Source organism: Aethalodelphis obliquidens, unplaced genomic scaffold (assembly GCF_003676395.1).
Source record: "Aethalodelphis obliquidens isolate GAN/ISIS:26980383/991018 unplaced genomic scaffold, ASM367639v1 scaffold45, whole genome shotgun sequence".
NCBI classification, from domain to species: domain Eukaryota; kingdom Metazoa; phylum Chordata; class Mammalia; order Artiodactyla; family Delphinidae; genus Aethalodelphis; species Aethalodelphis obliquidens.
This window is the reverse complement of record NW_020837989.1, coordinates 4,329,025-4,348,015: the sequence shown is the minus strand read 5'-3', so window position 1 is coordinate 4,348,015 and position 18,991 is coordinate 4,329,025. Positions and strand designations below refer to the sequence as shown.

At 47.1% G+C, this 18,991-nt stretch overlaps 1 long non-coding RNA gene across 1 annotated transcript; it reads left to right on the top strand.

Annotated features, from left to right (window-relative positions):
* Positions 1-920: 920 nt before the first annotated feature.
* Positions 921-16,109, top strand: LOC113606814 (uncharacterized). The gene is made up of 3 exons (XR_003427702.1): positions 921-1,539; positions 2,911-3,106; positions 15,909-16,109. It is a non-coding gene; the product is annotated as an uncharacterized LOC113606814 (long non-coding RNA).
* The last annotated feature ends 2,882 nt before the right edge of the window (positions 16,110-18,991 follow it).

The following is an 18,991-nucleotide window of genomic DNA, read 5'->3' as shown; positions in this document are numbered from 1 at the left end:
GCACAGGCAAAAACAAACAAACAAACAAAAAACCAAACAAACAAATGAGGAAACTGTTACCCAGAGGAGTCAAGTTATTTGTCCAAGAGCTCATAAATAACTGCTATTTAAAAAATATAAATTTAGTTTTTAAAATAATTAAGTTCCTTGAAGCAAATTTAGGAAATAGAGGCAAAAGAAATAAAATACCTGTATGGTGCCCATCCAGAGATAAGTGCCATTAATATTTTGGGTTATAGCTTTCTCGAACTTTTAAAATGCATATATAGTTGGCCCTTGAACAACACGGGGACTAGGGGTGCTGACCTCCATGCAGTCAAAAATTTGCGTGTGGGCTTCCCTGGTGGCGCAGTGGTTGAGAGTCTACCTGCCAATGCAGGGGACACAGGTTTGTGCCCCGGTCTGGGAAGATCCCACATGCCGTGGAGCGGCTGGGCCCGTGAGCCAGGGCCACTGAGCGTGCGCGTCCGGAGCCTGTGCTCCGCGACGGGAGAGGCCACAGCGGTGAGAGGCCCGCGTACCAAAAAAAAAAAAAAATTTGCGTGTAACTTCACAGTTAGCCCTCAGTATTCACTATTCCACATCCGAGGATTCAACCACCGTGGATTGAGTAGTCCTATAGGACGAATTTAGTGAAAGAAATCTGCATGTAAGTGAACCTGCACAGTTCAAACCCATGTTGTTCAAGAGACAACTGTATATTTTAATAAAAAACAAGATTAGGGCTTCCCTGGTGACGCAGTGGTTGAGAGTCCTCCTGCCGATGCAGGGGACACAGGTTTGTGCCCCGGTCCGGGAAGATCCCACATGCCGCGGAGCGGCTGGGCCCGAGAGCCATGGCCACTGAGCCTGCGCGTCCGGAGCCTGTGCTGCGCAACGGGAGAGGCCACAACAGTGAGAGGCCCGCGTACCGCAAAAAAACAAGATTATAATGTAATGCTGTTTTATAATGTGCTTTTCTCATTAAGCAATTATCATAAATATCATTCAGGTCAATTAATGAACTTAATGTTCGCATAGTATTCCACCTATGGCTGTACCATAGTTAGGCATTTCACAATTGTTAGATGGCTACTTTGGTTCCAATTTTTCATTATTCTTCACTTCACTGTGAAGAATTTCATCATTACTACATTTTTACCAAAAAATGATGACAATTTCCTTGTACAAATTCTTGAAAATGGAATTGCTAGGACAAAGGGTCTACAAAATGTTCAGGCCTTTGATATCTGTTGGTAAGATACAACTTTTAACAGGTATATAGTAATGAATAATTCTATGTTGACTTTTTTTCCTTTCCCTCATATAGGACCCATTAATCTTCTCACTGGCTCTACCCATCCTCTACCCTTTTCTAACTGGAAAATTCCAAGCCTAATCTTTCCTCACCCCCATTTCAGTCATTCAACAACATTCAACAAGTATGTGTTGAACACCTACAAAATTCCAAGGTCTGGAGATCCACTGATGAACAAAACAGAGCCTTATGCTTGCAGAACTTGTGTTCTAGTGGGAAGATACAGATAATAAATATAACAGGTAAGTAGGGGACTTCCCTGGTGGTCCAATGGGTAAGACTCTGCACTCCCAATGCCAGGGGCCCAGGTTCGATCCCTGGTCGGGGAACTAGATCCCACATGCATGCCGCCACTGAGAGTCTGCATGCCACAACTAAGAAGTCCGCATGCCACCACTAAGAGCCCACATGTTGCAACTAAAGATCACGCATGCCACAACTAAGCAGGCTGCAATGAAGATCCTGCGTGCTACAACTAAGACCTGGCGCAGCCACAAGAAAAGAAAAATCAAATAAGTAAATGATGTGGCATGTTAAAAGATGACAAGTGATATGGGGAAAAGGAAACTAGAGTAGGATGATGGGGATCAGGGATAGTGGGCGAGAGTTGGGGGAGACAGTTTGCAGTTTTACAAAGGAGGGTCAGAGTAGGTCTCATTGAGCAGGAGACACTTGAGTAGACTTGATGGAGGTAAAGCATGGAGGGGAAAGAACATTCCAGGCAGAGAGATCAGCAGCGGCCCTAAAGCAGGAACTGTCCTTGTATATCAAAGAAGAGAAAGGTCAGTGTGGCTGGAGCAGAGTGAATACTGGAGAAAAATAGGGAGATGAGGTCAAGGGGTGATGGACAGGTGACAGACTGTGCAGGAACTTGCGAGGTTTTGTAAGGACTTTGGCTTTTGCTCTTCCCTTGAAGATTTTGAGCAGAGGAGTGACATGGTTTGACATGTAATTTACAAGAATCACTGACTGTTAGGAACAGACTGTAGAAGCTGGGCGATCACCTAGGAGTCTGTTGTAGAAATACAGCCTAGGGGTGATGATGGCTCGCACCAGGGGCTAGCCATGGAGGTGGTATGCAGTATACCGCCAGAGTCTGGGTCTATCTGAAGGAAAGCCAGTGTTTTCTGTTTTCTTCTGCCTGCCCCTCTGGATTCAGTCTCTGGCTCTCCCCACCCTGCTCTATGCCCTGGGAGACTGAGCTGTATGAACTCCATCCAGAGTCTCTGTCCTGTTTCCCGTTGGGTTTGGCCGAAGGAGTTTCCCACTGAGTTTGGCCAAAAGGAATACTGGCAAGGGATCTGACGGAAGGAGAAGTGTGAGGTTGTGGTATATTTCCTCGACTGCCTCCTTTCGGTTTGGCTGAGCCCTCTACCAAGGGCACAGCTCTAATCAGGCAGCCCACCCAGAAAAGCTGCTCCTCAGGGGTGGGTAATGGCTCCTCCCTTTGCCCATCAGACCTGAGTGGTGACAACTCCCTGCTCTTGCCAGCCCCAGAGTACCACGTTGTAAGTGGTTGTTTTTTCTTAACCCTGCCTGTAAGTTTGTGCATAGTCCTTTTATTAAACTCTCCTCAAAGCACCCAGTTTGAGTGTGCCACCTGTTTCCTGCAGGGACCTGACTGATAGATTGGATGCCGATTGTGAATGAAAGTGGAGTTAAGGATGGCTTCTTTGGCTGCAAGACCCAGGGCTCACCAGGTCCTCCCCTTCTATACAACTTTGTGCCCCAAACCTGGCCAAGGCGACTTTGGGAGCTTCGTTCCCCTTGGCAGTACCCGAACTGCGTAGAGCTTCTAAGGAGTAGAAGGTAAGGGTAAACACAGCCATACTTTCCCCCCCACCAGGTCTTCCAGACAAAGCCTGATAGAGAAAGAACACTGGACTAGGAGTCAGGAAGCTCCCTTGTCTGGTCTCTGTGGAGTAACTGCCTGAACAAGCGTTAGCAAATGACTGCTCAGAGCTTCAGTTTCCTCACCTCTAAAACCAGTAATAATGAAACCTAACTCAGAGACTTGTGGGGTAAGATCAAAGAACAGTGCTGTTTCTAGATTTTTTGATGATGGCCGTTCTGACCGGTGTGAGATGATATCTCATTGTAGTTTTGATTTGCATTTCTCTAATGATTAGTGATGTTGAGCATTCTTTCATGTGTTTGTTGGCAGTCTGTATATCTTCTTTGGAGAAATGTCTATTTAGGTCTTCTGCCCATTTTTGGATTGGGTTGTTTGTTTTTTTGATATTGAGCTGCATGAGCTGCTTATAAATTTTGGAGATCTTTTGTCAGTTGCTTCATTTGCAAATATTTTCTCCCATTCTGAGTGTCTTTTGGTCTTGTTTATGGTTTCCTTTGCTATGCAAAAGCTTTGAAGTTTCATTAGGTCCCATCTAAAAATCTAGAAACAATAAATGCTGGAGAGGGTGTGGAGAAAAGGGAACACTCTTGCACTGCTGGTGGGAATGTGAATTGGTACAGCTACTATGGAGAACAGTATGGAGTTTCCTTAAAAAACTACAAATAGAACTACCATATGACCCAGCAATCCCACTACTGGGCATACACCCTGAGAAAACCATAATTCAAAAAGAGTCATGTACCAAAATGTTCATTGCAGCTCTATTTACAATAGCCAGGAGATGGAAACAACCTAAGTGTCCATCATCGGATGAATGGATAAAGAAGATGTGGCACATATATACAATGGAATATTACTCAGCCATAAAAAGAAACGAAATTGAGTTATTTGTAGTGATGTGGATGGACCTAGAGTCTGTCATACAGAGCGAAGTAAGTCAGAAAGAGAAAGACAAATACCGTATGCTAACACATATATATGGAATCTAAGAAAAAAAATGTCATGAAGAACCTAGGGGTAAGACGGAATAAAGACACAGACCTACTAGAGAATGGACTTGAGGATATGGGGAGGGGGAAGGGTAAGCTGTGACAAAGTGAGAGAGAGGCATGGACATATATACACTATCTATGTAAAATAGATAGCTAGTGGGAAGCAGCCGCATAGCACAGGGAGATCAGTTCGGTGCTTTGTGACCACCTGGATGGGTGGGGTAGGGAGGGTGGGAGGGAGGAAGACGCAAGAGGGAAGAGATATGGGAACATATGTATATGTATAACTGATTCACTTTGTTATAAAGCAGAAAGTAACACAACATTGTAAAGCAATTATACTCCAATAAAGATGTAAAAGAACAGTGCTGGCCTCCACAGCATGTGGTCTGGTGTGTGAGCCTTGGGAGCCAGAGGCCACGACTTGTATTGCAACCTTGTGGTTTACAAGCTGCATGACCTTGAGGAAGTTGCTGAGCCTCAGCTGCCTCATCTGTAAAATGAGAATAGTAACAGCATATGCTACCATGCAGGGGATTGGAACTTACATGAAATGAGGGTGTGCTTGACAAGTGAGTATTTAGTAAGTGTTATGTAGTTAACAAATATTAAATTATTTCCTCCTCCCCTTCTGTGAAATGAGGGAGTTGAACTCAACACATAGGCTAACTTCCTTTGCTGATGTGAAATCTAGGGGTTTACTGAAAATTTTATTATGTAGCTTTTCAAAATTATACAGAAATGTATATATGCTAGAACAAATATCCATGTACCCACTACCAGGTTAAAAAATGAACTTTACCAAGGTAGTTTATATATTTGCATATAATGATTTTTCAGTGTTTTTAAATTTTGAATAATTGGTATCATATTATGAATTAATCTGCAACTTGCTTGGTTTTTTCCCTCAACAGTATTTTTGTGAGATTGTCCATTTTACTGCTGTTTGGTGTCACATTGTATGCATTTGCCACACTTTATTCATCCATTCTCCCATGGATAGACATATACATTGTTTCCAACTTTTGGGATTACAAACAATGCTGCTCTGAACATCCTAATAACTGGTCCTGTGCCCCCCGCCTCCACAGTTTCCAAGTCTGAGTTTGTGAGTTTCTTTTCAGCCCTGCCAGATGCTGGTATGAACTCTGGTCCAGAAGGGGGAAGGGGAGGAAGACTGGACTCGGGGTAGGGTTGGAGAGGAGGAGTTGGGGAGCTGAATCTCACTTAACAGGTTCTGAAGGCTTTGTAAGTAATAGCACTTAGAACCCAGTGTCTTGCAGATTTAAGTGTAAATGAATTAGAGCCATATGGATTACATTTGCCTTAAGTGACATGGGATTTGGAGGGTGGAGGCAGGGCTTCAGCGGAAGGTGCAGACAGTTTGTGGGTTGTCTCCTTTGCTCGCCAAAGACCTGTACTTCCCTAGCAGCCGGTTGTACGCAGAGGAGTGCAAACGATTAGCTGCGCAGGTGCCCTTCCTACAGCCTGGAGGAATCAGGTAGCCAGTGCATCCTCAGGCTGCCTGAAGGGGGCACTGAGGAGCCTCAAAGCTTCAGGAGGCTTAGTACTAGTTCCTCCTTTGACACTGCTTTGCTGTGTGGCCTTGGGCCAGTGTCCTGCTTCTCTGGGCCTTAGTTTCCGTCCTTGTCAATGAGAGGCCTGGGGGGTGGGATAGCATAGTAATTAGAGCCCAGGTTTGAAACTATCTTCTGACCTCTTTTTGGCTGTTAGACCTTGGACAGATGACTACTCAGCCCCTCTGTGCCTCAGTTTCCTCATCTGTAAAATGAGAATATTAATAGTGTCGCTTCATAGGTGGTTGTGAAGAATAAATGAGCTGGTAGTACACCTAGAAGGTGCCTGTCTGCTAGAAAGCACTCAAGTGGTGCCACTTTTGTTTTTTCATTATGGTCCTTATCAACGATAGGTCCAAATCTGATTTTCCCTGGCATTCTCAGGCAAAGAGTATGGAAGTGAGCCTGAGAAATGAGAAAGGGTTCCCCAGTGGCCGGACATTTCCTGTTCTTGTAGCAACTACATCTCCACTTCATGTTTATCAATTACATACAAGGCTAAATGTGAATATGTACACATATGTTTACAAAATGGATCATGCTGAGTTATAATCTGTTTTTTCCACTTTCACTGTGCCATATATATATTTCCTTGTCATTAATACTCACCGCCAACATTTGTCTGTATCTGAACCGGCGCACAGCAAACAACCATTTACCAAGTGCTTACTGTGCACCAGGCGTGGTGTTAAATGTTTTCCGTGTATGTCCTCATTTAATCCTCAAAACAAGAGAAGGCATTTGGTATTATTATCACTCCCATTTTACAGCTCAGGAAAGTGAGGCTTGGAGAGGCTAAATAAACTGCTTAAATTATCCCTCGAGTCCAGACCTGCCGACTCCTGCCCATAACTGCTGACCTGCTCCCAGGCAGGCACAGGATTGAAATACATCATGAAGTAACCTCAGGCCCCTATTCTTGGACACTTGGATTTTTTTTCTGGCTTCTCACTCTTATCAACAGCATGTGATGATCATTCTTTTAGGAAGATCTTTGCCTACATCGAGATCGCTTCTTTGGGATAAATTCCCGAAGTGGATGGGATGGTGTTTGGGGCTTTTGTTTTGGAGATGAGGAGAAACAGAGAACCCCAGCTGGACAGGAGGGTTAGGCAGGAAGCCCTCTAGGAGGTGGGCCCAACTGGAAAGCCAGGATGCCTGACTAATCCACAGTACATGCTGCTTCAGTTTATCTGAGGGATGGTTGCCCAAGCTCCCCAGGCTTACCCTGAAGCCTTTAGGAATCTAGTTTTTTTTCCATCCTGGTTTTGCTGACTTGGCTGAAGTCCCTGCTCAGTGGATCAGCTGCAAGACACAGTCACACAACACCACACACACACACACACACACACACACACACACACACACACGCACGCACACACAGCCTTCCAGGAATCAGGCATGAGGGAGACACTTGCTGGGAAGAGGCCAACTTATGGAAAGTGCGAGACCCTACCTTACTCAGAAGGAAAATTTCCTGGGAAAAACTGTTCACCAGATTTACATAAATCATTTTGTCTCTGAACTGGCCTGGGTTCATTTACCATTTTCATAACACCTTTATTGTTTCAGAAAAAAAATGACATGTTCGTTGTTTTTTAAAATCCCTGAGAAATGTATAAATATATATAAATATACTTGAAGATGTAAAAGCATTTAAAACTCTTCATTTCAGACTGGGTGATATAAATCAGTGCTTTTCACGCACTGGGCATCTTGTTAAAATGCAGATTCTTTTTTTTTAATTAATTAATTTATTTCTTTATTTATTTTTGGCTGTGTTGGGTCTTCATTGCTGTGCGCAGGCTTTCTCTAGTTGTGGTGAGCGGGGGCTACTCTTTGTTGCGGTGCGCAGGCTTCTCATTGCGGTGGCTTCTGTTGCGGAGCACGGGCTCTAGGTGTGCGGGCTTCAGTAGTTGTGGCACGTGGGCTCAGTAGTTGTGGCACACGGGCTTAGTTGCTCCGCGGCATGTGGGATCTTTCCGGACCAGGGCTCAAACCCGTGTCCCCTGCATTGGCAGGCAGATTCTTAACCACTGCGCCACCAGGGAAGTCCTAAAATGCAGATTCTGATTCAGGAGATCTGAGTGGGGCCTGAGCATCTGCATTTCTACCTGCTCTCAAGTGAGGCCGGTGCCGCTTGTCCATGGCCAAGTCTGCAAGTAGGGAGGACCACAAGATATATTTGTTAAAACAGAGATTCTTCTGTTGTGGCATTGTAACTCCAAAATATCCTTATGTCAGAGCAAAGGGTCTTAAAATCATTTGGTCAGAGCCTCTGCTGACAGGTGGGGAAACTGTGGGCCAGTGGAGGGATGGAGCAAGCCCAAGGCCAGGGAGCTCGAGCTAGGGCATAGCGCGGGCCTCCAAGCTCCTTTCGTTTCCTCTGAACCTGGAATCTCGTCGGTTTTGCCCGTGGGACCAGCAAAGGCTCTGAGACTGGCTGAGGGGAGCAGTGGCCCATGTAAGGAACAAGGCCACCAGGCAGAGGGCAGACCCCACGCCCGCCATGCATACACTGGATGCTTTACATGCCTACGTTCTCAGAAAATCCTCACTATGGCCCCACGCAGTACATCATCAACTCCATTTTACACAGAGAAACCGAGGCTCAGAGAGCAAAGCAATTTGTCTGCAGTCACACAGCAAGCGAGTGCGGAGCTGGCATGGGTCCTGTGCATAAGATCCCCCAGCACTGTCTCCCAAGGTCCTCCTTCAGCTCCCACCTTCAGGATCTCTACCTTACTGTGCTCGAACAATGGTTCACTTTCTGTTGGGGGAAAACCAGTATTGCTTGAAAGAGACTGTAGGAAATAAATACAACGATAACAAAACAGTGTTATTGAAATCTAGCTATATCTTAGCACCCTGCAGAGCCAAGGCCTGCTCTCCTTGTTAAAAGGGGAGATCAGCAAACACTAGAACCATATTAGAGACAGACTAGACCACACTGAGGCTTTCCTCTTGATGAACTTCAAAGAATCGAAAGAGTTGAAGAGAGAATAATTTTGCAGGACGTGGTCCCACCTCTACCAGTGCCCTGTATGAATTCCATCTTTCTTCCATCTCTCCAGCCAGCCATCTCACACTGCACTATGCTATCTTTGTGCCCTGAGCCAGGTGGTGTAAGTCAGGATTGGCTTCCTGGAAGAGGCACCTGGACCAGATTTCACATATAGGGAGGCCTAAGCCTGTGGCATCTCTACTTCAAGCTCCTTGCGTCCCAGGGGGTGCAGTCCTGTCTCCTCCCCAGGGGCCTTGGAATCAGTCAGCAGGCTGCCTGGAACCAGGGCACACTCCCTCCCAAAGAGATGACCCACCAGCCTGTTTGCCTAATGTGACCACTTTGGAAAAATTGTTTGTTCTCATCCTGCTAAAAACAGCTTCAAAGTGACTCCTGTCTAGACTGTGCCAGGATCGATTATCAGATCCCTGACCTGATCGAAACCACAGGGTGACATAGTCATTTGCCTTAATGCAATTAAAGCAAAATATAATAATGTATCCAGGCCAGGGACAAGAACGAGGCTTCCTGGAAGGTGGGAGGAGAAACCAGCTCTGGATAACTTCTTCTCGGCTCGAAAGAAGTGAGTTTAGACTTCCTGCCTCTGTCTCCAGGAAAGCCTTGAGTTCTGGACTGCCCCTTGCTCTGCTGAGGGCCACCAGGTGAGGGTGGCCTGGAGGATGGGGAATCAGGAGGAAGCAGTCGTGGGATGGGATGTGGGTGGGCGTGGGGTGAGCACAGGCCAGGAGGAGGGGCGCCGAAGAAGGAAGGAGGGAAGAGGGAAAAGATCACAGAGGAGGAAGTGGATGCAGCTGACTTGGTAATTCCCAGAATCTCTGACAAATCCCCAGTCCCAGGGAGACCAGAGCAAGCCTGGCAGGTCTTCGCAGAGGACAGCAGCAGGTGAGGTTAATCCAGTCATCACCGGAAGGCACCAGGAAAATGGGTTTTCACTTCTCAGGGAGCGACAAGAACAAGGAAGGTCAATGCAAAGACCACGGCCTTGTGGTCAGACACTGCCGGGCCTGCCACGCGCCTTCTGACCAACATCCCAGGGTTCTGGAGAAGAGCCGCCCCCCTGGGACAGGCAGGGAAGCAAGCCCTCAGAGCATTCCGTGGGGCACTCCACACACTGCCACAGGGCGGCTGGCACAGTGTGTGGCAGACTGGCGGCTTAAACAACAGAAATGTGTTCTCCCAGTTCTGGAGGCTGGGAAGTCCAAAATCAAGGTGCAGGCGGGGTTGGTTCCTTCTGAGGGCTGTGAGGGTTCTGTTCCAGGCCTCTCTCCTGTGTCGTGGATGGCTGTCTTCTCCCTGTCTCTTGTCTCTGCATCACTCTGTGTCCAAATTTCCCCTTCTCATGAGGACACCAGATGTATTGGATGAGGACCCACCCCAATGACCTCATTTTAGCTTGATTACCTCTTTAAAGACCCTGTGTCCAAATAAAGGCATATTTTGAGGTGCTGGGTGTTAGGATTTCAACCTATGAATTTTAGGGCAAGGACACAATTCAACCCCTAGCACTGTCCATGGAGAGCCCCCCTCCACTGCTCCCTTGAGGGGAGTGAGAGAGGAGACCGAGCTCTGGGGATGCCCAGTGCCCCCTGTTCCCTGACTCTGGGAAATCAAGTCCCCTTCAGGGGCCTCACTTGCTCTTCTGTGAGTGGAAGTGGAAACACTGCCCCCATTGCGTGAAGAAGAACACTACAAGCGCCTTCCCTTCCATGTTTACCAGACTTTGTGAGCTGGGAAACATCTTTGGGAATCGTGTGTGCTCTCCTTTGCCAAACTCAGGTTTCCTGAGGACGACTTCCTACCCCAGAAAGTACAGCTCTGGTTCCCTTTCTTCTCCTTCGTCTTCCTCTTCCTCCACCTCCTCTTTTCATTGACTCCCAGAGGCTCTCGTTATTTTATGGTTTGCTGTTATTCGCTGCCGCTTATCACGGATTTCATTTTGCAGAGGTTGTCCCAAGTGCTTTACCATCTTTGTCTCATTTTACCCTCCCAGTAACCCTATAGGATAGGAACTATTGCTATTCCCATTTTATAGATGAATAAACTGAGGCTCAAAGAGCTGGGGTAGGGCCCAGAAGACAAAGCTGGGACGCTAATGGGGAAAATTTCCACAAGGCAGATCTCAGCTCCGCAGCAGGAAGGCCTTCCTCATGGGCTGCCTGGAAGGTAGGGAGGTACCCATCCAGGACCCTGCCTGGAAGATCATGGGCCCTTAGAGTCTTGGGGTGACAGGGATTTGAGGGGTTAAGTCCAAATGCCTCTTCTGGGTCACATAAACCCCTCTTTAACACCTCGAAGGCTCAGCCAATGAGAGACCTCAGGGGAGAGGTAGGGACTCTGGCAAACCCTCCCAGGCCGACTTGCCAGTTGCCCTGACAGCAGCTGCAGAGCACATGGCAGGCACTCAACACACACGTAATAAATGTGGGGCCGATCATTTGCAGTCGCAAAAATAGCCACCTTTGGTACGAGATGACCGTTTACCAGGCTCAGGCTAAGAATTAGACCTATAGTTTCTTGTTTCAGTTCCTCCTCTCCCAAACCCTATGGGATAGGTGCGATTATTACCCTGGTTTTACAGCTAAGAAAGCAAAGACCAAGGAGGGTTTAGTAACTTGTCCGTCTGCCTGCCTCTGAAGCTCCGGACAACTGCATTAGTGGATCTCAGACCCTGCCCACAGTAGGGGGGCGTATTTATTTAACTGTTCCAACAGCCTTGGATTTCTAGCAACCCCCAGCACACAGTGGGTGCTTAATAAATACTTAATGAATTAATGAACTGATTCATTCATCAAACCTAGTCCACTGAGGTAGACATGTTAACCTAACAAACAACAAAATCTCTTTGGGCCCATAAGATTCCCCCAGCCCAGTGCCTGGCACACAGTAGGTGCTCAATAAATATTTACAGGATGAATGGCCCTCTGGCCCCTAATGTGAACAACTCTGCCCATAAATTTCAGCTCTAGGCACTTTGAAGTTCCCCCAGGGAACAGCTGCTTTTCTTGTTATCGAGGCCCCCCTGCCCCCATCCTTCCCCCCCCCCCCCCCCCCCCCCCCCCGCCCTCGTGGCCCCCTGGGCCCATCCAGGCCAGGGACCTGGGGCCGCCAGAGCCGGGAGATAAGGATGATGGATGGCCAGTCGCCTGGCTCCACTGAAGCCTGGGGTTTCCTGGGAGCAGGAGACAGTCTAGTGATTCCAAAGCCCCTCGGAATTCGAGTGGAGAGAGCTCGAGGAGGGGGCGGGGACAGGGGCAGCGTACGAAGTGTCCCTATCTCCTCAGAGATGCTGGACCCGACAGGAGGTTTCAGCACCCCCTGGCCACCTTGATCTCCTTCCATGTTGACAAGGCTTCCTTTCAGCATGTGCTGGACACCAGGACTCATCATTGGAGCTTCCAGTGGGAGTCTGGAGGATGGCCTCCCCCTCCATCCCACCCCACCCCTCCCCCCTGCATTGGGCCCAGGATCTGGAGGCAGGGCAGGCTGGCTTCCTGCTTTGTAATCTGGGCTCTACCGTTAATTGAGTCCTTGGCAAAATAAGAAATCATTTAACACGTTGTACACCTTAAATTCACATAACGTCATAGGTCAAATATATTCAATAAATTTTAAAAAAAAGGAAAGAGGTTTCCTCACTTGTAAAATAAATCTTGGGGGAGGCTTTCCCATCCAGCAATGCCAAGATGAGATTTTAAGTAGCTAAGGGAGAATCAGCTGGGACTGAACACAGTGGATGCTGCCTCAATGATGAAGCTGGCTTAGCCTTGGATCCCGGCAATATTCGTCATTGGTTTAATTTAAAATCTCTGATCCCCAAACCAAGACACTTACTAGGTTTGGGTAGATCGTAGAGCCTGAACACGTTAGATTTTGAAGGACTCTGTGAGACTGAAACTTGTAAGTTTCTTTTTGTCCTTCCCTCTCTCTGGACATATATCTATATCTATATATATATATATATATATATACACACACACACACACACACATATATATATATATTTAATTGCAAACAATATTTGAATGTCTTCCTTGTTTAAAAAATACAGATAAAGTGCCCGACACAAGGTACCCTCAATCCTGGACTACTCCCCTCTCTTTCCAGAAACAAAACCATCGTTTGGAGATGCACCCCGCAAAGCCTCCTCAGCACCTTTTAATGTATCTGTCCACCTACAGCCAGATATCCAGAAGGGGTTGGGTTTATATCAAGGGAATCAGCCTACCCAGGTCTTGGTACCACCTCTAGCACTCAGCCCTGTGGCCTGGAGACCCATCCATGCTGTGACATAAGGACACATCTGGTTACACCTTACTGGGGTTCAGCTCACGGTCGGGTGGCCCGGCCTTTCGGGGAAGCTCTAAGAGGGCAGAGGCTTGGTCTGTCTTGTTCAGCGGTGATTCCCAGTGTCTAAAACAGGGCCTGGCAGTTGTTACTCAATAACTATCCCACGAACGAAAGAAGGGATGAACACATGCATGACCTGTTGCATGTAAGACATTGCAGTTGCTTCCAACTTTTCACCGACACAGCGGGTGCTGTGATGAGCATCCCAGAACATGCTCCCCGTGTTCACTTTTGAGGGACAGTAACTTGTGGAGGCTCCCTGCAGCTTTGAAGAGCACAGTTTGAAATCCTCTGATTAGGCCCAAGCCTTTATTTCGTAGATGAGCACTGGGACCCCAGAGAGGGCCGACCGCTCGTCCCAAGGTCACCTAGCACGTCAGGAATTGAGGAGCGCCTTGGGGGTAGCTTGAATTCTTCTGCCGTCGTGTACTCTCTTAGTACCTACACTTTCTCTGACTCCCAACTCCAGCCTGTGCCCCTCAGGAGGGTGACTCTCAGGACAGAAGGTCTGATTCACTCTGCATAGAGAGGCGTCTGCCTCCAGAATCAGGAGGGTTTCATCCTGGGGTTCTCGTCCAACTATTGAAACGTTTTGGGGGCTTTTAAAATATTTATTTATTTATTTTGGCTGCTCCGGGTCTTAGTTGCGGCACGCGGGCGTCTTAGTTGCAGTATGTGGGATCTAGTTCCTGACCGAGGATTGAACGGAGGCCCCCTGCATTGGGAGGGCAGAGTCTTACCCACTGGACCACCAGGGAAGCCCCCCAGTATTGAACTGTTGAAGGATCTGGGTGAATCACATTTCCTCCCTGGGCCTCAGTTTCTCTAATCTATAACTCTGGCCTGATGATGCTTGGCTAACTCTTGTAGAGACGATGACAAGAAAGAGTTTGTGAAATTCACAAGGGGCATAGGAATCTAAGACAGGGCTAGTTCAGTTTACAATGTAGAATTTTTAAAAACAGTTTTCAGATTAAAAGATATAGCAGGTTTCTACTCTTATAAAAAAATGAAAAATTATATATATACATATATATGTATTTGAGTTAGTTTGTATAAATACAGAAAACTAACAGCAGTTACTCCGCAAATGTTAATTATCAATGGACTCCTCTGGAGTTCAGAATTGCCGAGGAAGTAAAGAGGCTATTAACATTTTCTTACTACACCCAGTTTTGTTGGTTTTCTAAAAGCTTGACAAAACAAAAGATACATTTACACATTAAGTATGTAACCTCAAAAACTCAAAAGAGAAAAGATAAATATTGCTAATAGGAAAAAAATTAAAGCAAAGGCTGCAAATAATTTTGTTTACAAAGGTAAAACTACAAATAGCTAAACAAGAAAAAGATCTTTTTCTTGATCAAATAGAGACAAATTAAAACAGCAGTGAAATTTCCTTTTTTGCCTATAAAATTGTAAAAAGTGATATGAAATAAAGACCAAAAGGTTTTCATTCCTGCCTAGGGAGAGGGTAATCATGATTAGGGATTAGCAGGAAGGTGGGGACATCCACGCCCCTCACAGCAATGACATGTCCGTCCTGTCCTGCTCCCCAAGCCATCCCGAGGACAGGGGAAGATGACAGGACAGGGTCACCGCTTCCTTCAGCTCCCCTCCTCCTCCAACTGTTGGCGTCTTCTGACCCACTGCCCCCACCAGGGACACTCCTCCCTCATCAGACCTAAATTCCCCTTCTTCTGATAAAAGAGTCCTGGATCCTGTGACAAAACCGGAAATGATTGGGAAGGTGCCTGGTGCACGCTGACTGTCCACTACTCCCAAAGGGATTGCTAGGTTCAGAATAGAGAACCCCGTTGTGGGATTGATGGTCATCTCTGTGAAGCCTCTCCTTCTAGGCAGAACTGCCCCAAAGGCTTTATTTTGGTGCGTTTTTTAAATGGGAATACACTGCTATACTAGGAAGAGCCATTAGCAGTCATCTGGTCCAGTAGCCCCATTTTATAAGGGGAAACTGAGACATAGGAGGGCTTATGAGAAACCCAAATCACCCAGCTGATTGGATGGAGCTATGTCTATAACCAAGGTCTCTTGACTCCTGATTCAGTACTCTTTCTGCTCAGATTGATATTTTTATTCGTTTACTGATTCTGTTCTTTAATTCCGGCATATCGAAATCTACTATCTCCCTGGCCATGGCTAAAAACCCCGCTTGTTTGCTTGGGGAAGGAAGTCGTCCTGAGATATTATACGTTCACGATGGAAATTATGTAATATTTAAAAGGAGAAAAGATGGGAATTCCCTGGCCGTCCAGTGGCTAGAACTCCACCCTTTCACTGCCGAGGGCCCGGGTTCAATACCTGGTCGGGGAACTAAGATTCTGCAAGCCGTGCAGAGCAGCCAAATAAATAAATAAATACTTTAAAGGAGAAAAGATACAGTTCTGACATTTATAATAAATAGCATTAATAATAAGCTGTAAACATCAATTGAGAAGTAATACAGGGCTTCCCTGGTGGTGCAGTGGTTGAGAGTCCGCCTGCCGATGCAGGGGACACAGGTTCGTGCCCCGGTCCGGGAGGATCCCGCATGCCGCAGAGCGGCTGGGCCCGAGAGCCATGGCCGCTGAGCCTGCGCATCCGGAGCCTGTGCTCCGCAACGGGAGGGGCCACAACAGTGAGAGGCCCGCGTACTGCAAAAAAAAAAAAAAAGTAATACAATTAAATCATTTTAAATAATAAAAATTTTTAAATAAAACAATTAAAATCCCCTGATTAAATCACAATATACAGATGCAAAACACAGGGCCTTGTTAATGTGTTTGACACATGCCTTTGTCTTTGTTTTACTCAGCCCATCCCCTTGACCAAGAAGATCTGCTTAGCGGGAGATGGAGGAAAGTTGCAAGGAGAGCCAGACGGTAATTCAGTCTCTATTTATCACAGAATTCATGTCAAATACTTACTGACCTGCCTGAAAATGTGTCTTGGTGTTAAGCAGATTCTCCTTTTAAATTTTCAAGAAAAAACTATTATATAAAATGGTGGTTAAGAGTAGGGCTAGGCAAAGTTTTCTGGTTAATAGCCAGATAGTAAATGTTTCAGACTTTGCAAGTCAGTGATTCCCCTTGCAATTGTATCGTGAAAGCAGCCACAGGCAACACGTAAACAAGTGAATGTGACTGTGTTCCAGTAAAACTTTATTTATAAAAACAGGAAGTAGGGAGGATTTGGCCCATGGGCCGTAGTTTACCAACTCCCGATTAAGAGTCAGGCTTGGGAGTCAGACTTTAATTGGCACCCCAACTCTGCTGCTTCTTCATTTGTGAGACCTTGAGCAACTGGCAAAATTATTTGAGCTTCATCTGTGGAATGAGGATTATAATTGTACCTGGTCACAGAGCAGGTACTCAGTGGAGCACCATTCAGCTCAAGCATTTGTAGGTGCTCAATAAATAGGACCTAAACAGGTAGGACACAGCCCACTGTTCTGGAAGAGACCTGGGTTCCCATTCTAAATCAATTGCCCCTACAAGCCATTTAACCTTGGCCAAGTATGTCACTTAACAGCTCCAAACTCTGTTTCCTCCCCCAGTAAAATGGGAAGAGAAACTCATTTATTGCCAGGACCTTTTTCTTTTAATTAATTAATTTATTTATTTTTGGCTGTGTTGGGTCTTTGTTGCTGTGTGTGGGCTTTCTCTAGTTGCGGCGAGCGGGGGCTCCTCTTTTTTGTGGTGCGCAGGCTTCTCATTGCGGTGGCTTCTCTTGTTGCGGAGCACGGGCTCTAGGTGCGTGGTTTTCAGTAGTTGTGGCACGCAGGCTCAGTAGCTGTGGCTCGCAGGCTCTAGAGCGCAGGCTCAGTAGTTGTGGTGCACGGGCTTGGTTGCTCTGCGGCATGTGGGATCTTCCTGGACCAGGGCTCAAGCCCATGTCCCCTGCAGTGGCAGGCAGATTCTTAACCCCTGCGCCATTTCCCTGGCAGGGAAGTCCCTGCCAGGACCTTTATATACATTCTTACTTAACTCTCACAACAGCCCTTGTGTTTGTCTCCATTTTACAGAGAGGAAACTGAGTCACAGAGAGGTGAAGCGTTTCTTAGTAGTAGAAACCAGATATTTAAACAGGGACTCTCTGATTTCAAGGGTTGAGGTATTTCTTTCCACTCAGCTGTGTTGCTTCACTAGAAAATGAGAAGAGGCATACGCTTCATAAAGCCGTCCAATCCATAAGGCCATGGACTCCTGCATCTCCCATCTGGCACCTGAATCTCCTCCCAGCATCCCTGCCTAGCCTCTGTTTCCACATCACCAGTACATGGGGGCTCATTACTGCCCTAGACAACCCACTTCCTCCTTGGTCAGCATTGACTGTGATAACATCCTGAACTGAATGGACCTGTACCCCGTCAGTTCCACTAAGAATCCAAATTCTCCCTGAGGACCCCCAATTTTTATCACCCTTCTACAGGATGCTCTCCCAGGGTCTGATGACAGCTCTATACCCCCAGACTCTACAGCCCAGTTCCTGCAATTACGCCTCCTCCCAGGGGACATGGCATGGAGGCCCCTGGCCTTCCTGCCACCCCACCCTGGGGTGTGGGGACACACTCCAGTGTGTCTCTACCCCTGGAAGACTGTGGCACCCAGAACTGCGTTCCTGCCCAGGGCGCTGAGCTGTCGCAAAAGTGAATCAGCTCGGGCCCATGATAACATCTGCACAGCCAGCCTGAGGGGCAGGTGCTTTTTGCATGGAAGGGGTGGGTTTGGGACACAGAAACCTATTCTGTCCTGTGGCGGGGAGTGGAGGAACATCAAGAAAAGAGGCTCCCCTTTCTGAGGACAAACTTTTGAGAAAGGAGGATCTCGGCCTGACTCTTACAGAAGCTGGGTCTTCAGGAACCCGCATGGACAGGTCGGGTAGGAAGGACTTACCAGGAAGGGGCAAGGCTGTTGTGGAAACAAGATTGTGTTTTTTAAGCCAAGAGGATGAAGAACGCTGATGATGCTAATGTAATCATTCAGAGGGTACTGATCTCCCTGACCGCTGGGAAGGACCCCTGGGCTGGAGCCAGGATCCCTAGATTCTATTCCCAACTCTGTTGCAAAACTGCTGTGCTGTTAGGCCCATCATATTTCCTCTCTGGGCCTCAGTTGACCCATCTGTGGGATGATGGGGGGGCTCCCTCAGCCTCTTGGAGAGACAGTATGATGTAGGGGTAAGAGCTTAGAGCTCTGGGGTCAGATGGACCTGTGTGAATGCAGCTGACTCTTCCTGGCTGTTTGACTGCAGGCAAGGTACTTAACGCCCTGAGCCTTGGTTTTCTCATCTATAAAATGGGATAATGATGAAGTGCTCCATGCACCTGGTCCCACTCAGTAAACGGGGGTTATGGTGGGGGTTGTCTCATCCTCCTCAGCATTCTGAGAGTCCACAAGTGGGAGTGGGAGCCATGAGGTGCACGTCAGGGTGGGGCTGTTGGCAAGACCCTGAACGACCCCCAGGTCCAGCTTTGAGGGGCACTGGTACTCTGGCCGCCTCTGCTGCCTGCGTGGTCCTCCTGCCAGGCCTTTGCCCTCTCTGATCTCTCCCCGGTCCAGATGCCTCTTCTGCTTCATCAGTTCAGTCCTGCTTACCCTCCAGGACTCTGTTTAAGAGCCATCTCCCTCCGGAAGTCTTCCCTGACCTCTTCCTCCCCTGACATCTTATGGATTCTCTTTGTGAAACCCATGCTTGGCAGCCTGAGATGTCGCATCATCTGGTGGGTAAAGCTGAGCTGCAGGCAGGGCCGACTTATCCACTAGGCACAGGACTGAGAGCTCACGATACATGTCAGGGTCCACAAAAACATTTTAATATCTTTTTAAATAAGAAGAAAAACATGAAAATACTAATAATGAACGTATAAAACAATGAATTCATCTTTATAGCAACACA